Source organism: Babylonia areolata, chromosome 32, assembly GCF_041734735.1.
Source record: "Babylonia areolata isolate BAREFJ2019XMU chromosome 32, ASM4173473v1, whole genome shotgun sequence".
NCBI lineage: Eukaryota > Metazoa > Mollusca > Gastropoda > Neogastropoda > Buccinidae > Babylonia > Babylonia areolata.
Genome location: NC_134907.1, coordinates 3,101,010 through 3,108,509, shown reverse-complemented (window position 1 = coordinate 3,108,509; position 7,500 = coordinate 3,101,010). Strand labels below are relative to the sequence as shown.

Here is a 7,500-nt window from a genome sequence, read left to right as displayed (position 1 = left end):
TTAAGTGTGGATGAATGTGTTTCGCTTGTGTCTTTTTATCTTATTTTGTTTCATTTCATTTTATTCTCTTTTTTTTTCTTCTTTTTTTCATTTCTGTTTCTTTTTCAATATGAATTCTTTCTGTTGCGGTGCATTTCGGTGTGTGATATGTATACATATTTCTTCTTCTTCCTCTTCTTCTATTTATTTCTGTATTTCTTTTCTTGTAACCTTTTTAACCGTTCTATTATTTCTCTGAGTTTGTTTTTTGAATATTTGGTGTTTAATACTTCGAAAAGATTTATACAATACAAGATGTTTGTTTGTTTGTTTGTTTTTAGAGTGCTCATATGCGTTGGGATTTAATCAGTAAATTAAATTTGCTCTTGTCGGCATTCCATATCATAGCATTAAACAGAGGACATGGTGATGATATTAAGCGATAAGCTGATAACGGTTTAGTAATTAACGAATATTTTTAAAGTTTTCAAAAATGGACGTCGTGAAATTTAATATTTTCATAGCGCGTGTCTGAACGACCATTGCAGACTCTTGTGACTGTGTGTGTGTATGTGTGTGTGTGTTTTTTTTTCTGTTTTGTGTGTTTGTGTGTGTGTGAGTGAGTGAGAGAGAGAGAAATAGAGTCTGTGTCTCTGTGCGTGCGTGTCTGTGTGCGCGCGCGTGTGTGAATGTGTAAGTGTGTGTGGGGTGGGGAGGGGCAGGGGGTGTGGGGGGCGTGTGGTGGTGCTGAGGACGGGAGCAGTAATGCATGGGATGATACTATTTGACATTTGGAGCCATTTGTGGATAGCCGACCATCAGTATGATTATAATGTCTTGGATAAGACTTCCACAAAATACTTGGGAACGAGAGAGAGAGAGACGGACGGACAGAGGGAAGAGAAAGAGAGAGACAGACATAGACAGAGAGAGAGAGAGAGATGAACAGAGAGAGCGAGGAAGAGAAAGAGAGAGACAGAAACAGACAGAGACACACAGAGAGAGACAAAGATATATAGATAAAGAGAGAGACAGGCAGACAGACAGACAGATAGATAGGTAAATGTACATGTGTGTCTGCGTGTTTTACATTTATTTGCTAATTATCACCATTAATGTCTTTTATTTTATTTTTGACTCACTTGTGTAAATAACGTGAGTCTATGTTTTAACCTGGTGTTCGGTTGTCTGTGTGTGTGTGTGTGTGTGTGTGTCCATGGTAAACTTTAACATTGCCATTTTCTCTGCAAATACTTTGTCAGTTGACACCAAATTTGGCATAAAAATAGAAAAAAATCAGTTCTTTCCAGTCATCTTGTTTGGGATGGGCACAAAAAAAATGCCAGATTATATGCAAACTGGATTTACTGTGTTATATATATATATATATATATATATATTATTCTCTTAACTTGGCACCTTGATCTGATATTCTGACACAACAAGAGCAGTTATCTTTATCATTTTTTGTTCAGACAGGAACTTCTTTTGCTAAGCATGGAAATTATATTTATTTTGTATGTCTTTGGTACAGATAGTAAAAAAGGGAAATTAATCTGTAATTAATGCCAGGGGGCTTAATTTGCTTTAAACTGATCTTTCTCATCTTAAACATTACATTTTTGAATAATACTCAATACATAAAAAGTTTGTGTGTTTTACTCTCAGTGTACAGGGCTTTCACTATGTCCATTCGCCCAAGTGATCTTTTTCGGAAAATACTAAAATCAATACGACGAGTGGATTTTATAGATCTATTGGCTGAGCCCTGAAGGTCATGGGCAAAAATCAATTGCGTACACATATTTATACATATTCAAAGCGCGTGCTCATATTCTTCGCGAACGCGAACGACGCCATTTTGTTTGAAGTTGTTGACCTGCCCGTTCAATCGACAATACACGATAACATGTGATGGAAAGTTGGAGAAGGAGACCGTTAAATATTTATTCAGAGAAAGATTTGTGAACGCCTCATCACTTACTGGATTAGGCCCCAAACTGCCATAAAAATATCCACAGAATCAGTCGGAATTCACAGTTAAAAATAATAAACCATGAGAGTTAATACCCTTGAATTGATGAAACGTAAAAATTTCCAGACTTGACTTTTCTCAAAATGAAGTCCTTTTCACTTCATACAACGTTTAGAAGTACTTGTACTTGGCTCTACATGTTATTAGTTTAACAAAATACTCAATTTTCATATCAACTTTAAAACTTTAAAACTAGAATGAACATAAAAGAGAAATTGAATCGACCGTGTCAACCGGGTGTAACTAAACTTGTACATCTATCTAGATCCAGAGAAAACGGCTGAATGTTGCAGTGTGATTGCGGCGATAGCCACGTCTCCTTTACCGCGGACAATTTTTAATTGCCCTTAAAGATTTTTTGAATGCCCAAGATACACCAGAATAATATGATTTAAACAGCGTTCTCACTGCGAATACCGCAATCGATTTATCGCCCTTTAAAAAAGTATGTTTAAATATTATATTTTTGAACGTCAGCTAAGAAGCCACGATAGTGTAATGGGTAAGACAGTTTCTTCTCACCTGAACACGCGGGGTTCGAATCTGCCGTTGGGACTTTTTTTTTCTTTTTTTTTTTTGTGGTGGGGCCTCCATCGTCCTCTCTTTTTCCCACATCTTTCTTTTTCTTCTTTCACAAACTCATATTTACCTTTCATGCACCACTTTCCCCCACACACCTTAACTAATTACTTTCATTCTTTCCCCTATCGTCTGGCGCAGTGTGTCTTGCCCCAGTGTGTCTTGAGGCATGCATTTTAAGAATATTCGATGTCTGTGTACATTTGCCAGGGTTTTTTGATGTTCTAGTGTTCTGATGTATGCATTCTAAACATGTATGACAAGTGATTACATCTGTCTGGGTTTATTGTTGCCCTAGTCTGAGTTGTTTGTTTGATATTGAAGCTTTTCTGTCATCCATCCTCTCTCTCTCTTCCTCCTCTATCTTAACCCAATATATAAACAAATAAATGAATAAAAGATCTGTCATCTGTATCATAACAATGGACCGACCCTATCTTCCCATTTAATGTTTACATTTGTTTGCATTTCAGTGGTTTTGTTGACCTAGTGCATGTATGTAACAGTGTATGCGGAGTTAGAAGTGGTAGGGCACATCCTTTCCATTGAACATCAGTCGAAAGGTAAGGCGAAAGCGAACAAGGGATAGCTAGGAAGAGTGGTCATAGGAAGGTTTAAAGTGGCAAGAAATTCACTCCCTTCCCAGCAAGGGAAGAAAAGCCAATACTTGCCAGGATATGCGTGTATGTGTGCGTGCATGTATATGCATATGCGTGTATGTTTTTGTGTGTTTGCGTGCATGCGTGCATGCAAGCAATTTATATTATGAAATCTTACAAATCTTACGATATCTAAGCTGATTTTCAAATATCATTGACAATGGTAATTTTTTCTTTTTCTTTTAACCCGAAGCTTTATAATAAATACAGAACACATTTTAACGATTACATTTTTTTAAAAGTGTATCACAAGTGAGTCTTGAAGGCCTTGCCTCTCTTGTTAGTTATTACTGTTATTATTATTGTTGTTGTTGTTTTGTTGTTGTTGTTGTTATGTCGTTATTGTTGTCATCATTATTGTTATTATTATTATTATCTTTTTTTTTCTTTTTTCTTTTTCTCACGGCCTGACTGAAAGACAGAGACAGAAAAAGACAGACAGAGACGCACAGAGACAGAGATAGAGACATATAGATATATATAGAGAGAGAGATAGAGACAGACAGACAGATAGATAGATAAATGTGCATGTGTGAATGTGTGTCTGCATGTTTTACATTTATTTGCTTATTTATCATCATTGTTGTCTTTTATTTTATTTTTAGTTATTATTATTATTATTATTATTATTATTATGTCGTCGTTATTGTTGTCATCATTATTGTTATTATTATTATTATCTCTTTTTTTTCTCAAGGCCTGACTGAGCGCGTTGGGTTACGCTGTTGGTCAGGCATCTGCTTGGCGGATTGGTGTAGCGTATATTTGGCAGATTGGTGTAGCGTACATGGATTTGTCCGAACGCAGTGACGCCTTCCATGAGCTGCTGATACTGATACTGATAGATAAAGAGAGAGAGGGAGAGAGAGGGAGGTAAACAGATAGATGCAGAGAGAGGGGCAGATAACTTGATGCAGAGCGATCTTCGCTCTCGACGCCGACACCCTCATCATCAACAAACGCCGACGAGGAGAAAACGCACAGTACACACACACACACACACACACACACACACACACACACACACACACACACACACACACACACACACACACACACACACACACACACACACTCGAGCGCGCGCGCGCGCAGCATGCTCATATTGACTCTAAGAAAAAACTGAACATTAGCCTCGCAGTAAAAGAAAAAAAAAGAGATAAGGGCAGAAACAATCACCCATTTATCAGAACCATAATGTTCCAGCCTGCTGGAATCTTCAGCTTCGGTATGGAGTAGATTACAAACTGTCGTTAAGGAGGAAGGTGGCAGAATGGCTTAGACGCTCAGCTGCCAACACAGAGAGTCCGTGAGGGTGTGGGTTCGAATCCCGCTCTCGCCCTTTCTCCTGGGAAATCAAACTGAGCGTCTAGTCTTTCGGCTGAGACGGTAAACCGAGGTCCCGTGTGCAGCACGCACTTGATTCACTGAAAACGAATCCATGGCAACGAGAGTGTTGTCCTCTGGCAAAATCCTGTAAAAGAAATCCACTATGATAGGTACACAATCAGTTATAAGCATGCACTCAAAGCCTGACTAAGCGCGTTGGGTTATGCTGCTGGTCAGGCATCTGCCTAGCAGATGTGGTGTAGCGCATATGGATTATTCCGAACGCAGTGACGCGTCCTTGAAAACCTGAAACTGAAAAAAAATGAATTGAAGTACACACACACACACACACACACACACACACACACACACAATTCGAATGTCCTCGCAGCTGGCACTGTCAAGGTAGATAACCGCGCGCAGCGAAGGCCAGCAGTTTACGCCCCCCTCAGAAACGCCCTCTCTCATGCAGGAGATCAAAAAGGCCATCGAAGCAGTCGTCGGCTGGTTTTATCGTCTGTTGAGTTCAACAAAGTGTCACTGTCACTTGCACGTCACAACAGTTATTTTATTGACAGTGCCGGTTTGAGCGAGGCGTTGGTGGGTTTTATGTGTTGTTTTGCTCTCGTGTGCGCTCAGATTTATGAGTGTGGAATCGAGTTCATGTCGAAAACAGATGTGGCTTTCTGTCTTGATTTAGTGTGTGTGTGTGTGTGTGTGTGTGTCTGTCTGTCTGTCCCCTCTCTTTCCCTCCACCTCTCTAACTTTTTTCCCACTCTCTTTTCCATCCCCCCCTCTCTCTCTCTCTCAATACATACATACATACATACATACGTGTGTGTGTGTGTGTGTGTGTGTAGTTAGTCTTCAGTATTATATTTTCCTATTTCAAGTGATATTTATGTGTCGTGTGTGTGTGTGTGTGTGTTCGTTCGTTCTTTAGTTTAACGTCTTTTCACTGTACGTGATATCAGACGTGTGTGTGTGTGTGTGTGTGTGTGTGTGTGTGTGTGTGTGTGTGTGCCTTCTGTTTGTCTGTGTGTGTGTGTGTGTGTGTTGATAAGATGTGATTTCATTTTACATGCATACATACGTGAGTTTGTGTGTGTGTGTGTGTGTGTGTGTGCGCGCGCGCGCGCGCGCATGTATGTGTGTGTGTGTGTGTTTAAACGCGTGTATTGGTGTGTGTGCGCGCCTGCGCGTGTGTGTCATTAAGCTCACTCGACGTGCGTTCATCAAACCGAACAACTTTGAAGCCTGACCAGAGCATCGCTTCAGAATGCTGGGCGTGGCAAAAAGGAAAAAGCGTTGATGACCGTGCGCAAGCATATACTCGCGCCCATTAGAATTATCTCCTTGGCCCATATTGGGAAGGCTTCGGTAAATAGGCAAATTGTATGCGCGTGAGGCGCTCGAGGGCCACACGGTGTCAGTTTCCATTGTCCGAACACTGCGGATTGTTCCACTCTTTCATCTTAATTGCGAGCGTCACACACACGAAGCGGGTTGTGTAACATCACGAAACACAACCTGTCTCCCCTCTGTGAGGATCAGTCCAAAGTATGTGGTCTGCTCCGGGATTGGGTTGCATGGGCGATCCTGGGAGCATCAAGTTTGCTTGTAGTTTTGAGAATAGTGTTACGTCTGAGCGAATTCCATAGGTGTGGGATAATTCTTAACGCTTTGAGAACTTGGTACTGCTGTGATCCTTCATACAGCCCAGGGCTGACCCAGTCTGCACGCAGGCGGAAATCTAGCCAGCTAGATTGATAGATAGATGAACGGATGGATGGATAGATGGACGGACAGACATACAGATAGATAGATAGACCCCTGTTCTTTGTTGATCATAATTATGAACATGAAAAGTAAACTCTACTATGGTGTGTGTGTGTGTGTGTGTGTGTGTGTGTGTGTGTGTGTGTGTGCACGCGCGCATGCGCCGTTACCGGTGCGCGCGTGGGGGTAGGGTGTGCACGCGCATGTGCGTGTATGTGTGTGTGTTGATGATGATGATGATGGTGGTGGTGAGGTGTAATATGAATACCGACTTACCCTGAAGCTCAAAGAAAACAGCTCCTCCAGTCACGAAGGTTCTCTTTGGCAAAGCCTGCCGTACCCAGCAACCAAAAGTATGGTAGGTCAGACTGGTCAATCTGCCAGAAAGATAGGAAAGGGAGAAAGACGAACAGAACGGTAAGTATGGTAAGACAGGCTGGTCAATGTGACAGATAGAACAGGGAGAAAGACGAACAGGGCGGTAAGACAGACTGGTCAATCTGGCAGAAAGATAGAAAAGGGAGAAAGACGAACAGGAAGTGTGTCTGAACACAACAGAACGAAATGCCGTAAGTAATGCAGCCATCATTATGCTCCATCATCCCCGATCATTTCCATACATCGGTCAGGTTTCTTCACATCAGCGGGTGGGAGGACGAAGAGTGGATGGAGGAGGGAGGGGAAGGGAGGGGAAGGGGGGTGGAGGGAGGAAGGGGGAGAAGAGGGGGGGACAAACCGATAAATAACATGGTAATGAACTGTCGAAAATCGTCTTGTATCATTGTATGTTTCTTACTTCGAGGAAGATTGGAGTTATTAAATCAAAATATCAGTTAAAGTAGGGGAGGTGGGGAAGAAGAGAGAGGGATTTCACACACACACACACACACACACACACACACACACACACACACACCTTTGTCTCAGTCTCTGTCCGTATCTCGACGTCTGTCTCATTCCCTGTCTCTGTCTCTTTCTCTCAGTCTCAGTCTCTCTGCCCTTGTCTCATTTTGTCTACCCTCTCTGTCTATCCCTCTCCCCCCACCCCCTCTCTCTCTTTCTCTCTCTTTTTCTCTCTCATTTAACAATGCGTTTCGTCACATACAGTCACACATTTTTTATTTGATTTTGTAATACATC

General features: G+C 41.5%; 1 protein-coding gene across 2 annotated transcripts in view; it reads left to right on the top strand.

The window, feature by feature from the left end:
- Window positions 1-7,500, top strand: part of LOC143276567 (cubilin-like) — a 168,401-nt gene that overhangs the window by 742 nt on the left and 160,159 nt on the right. The gene's annotated exons all lie outside the window — the stretch shown is intronic.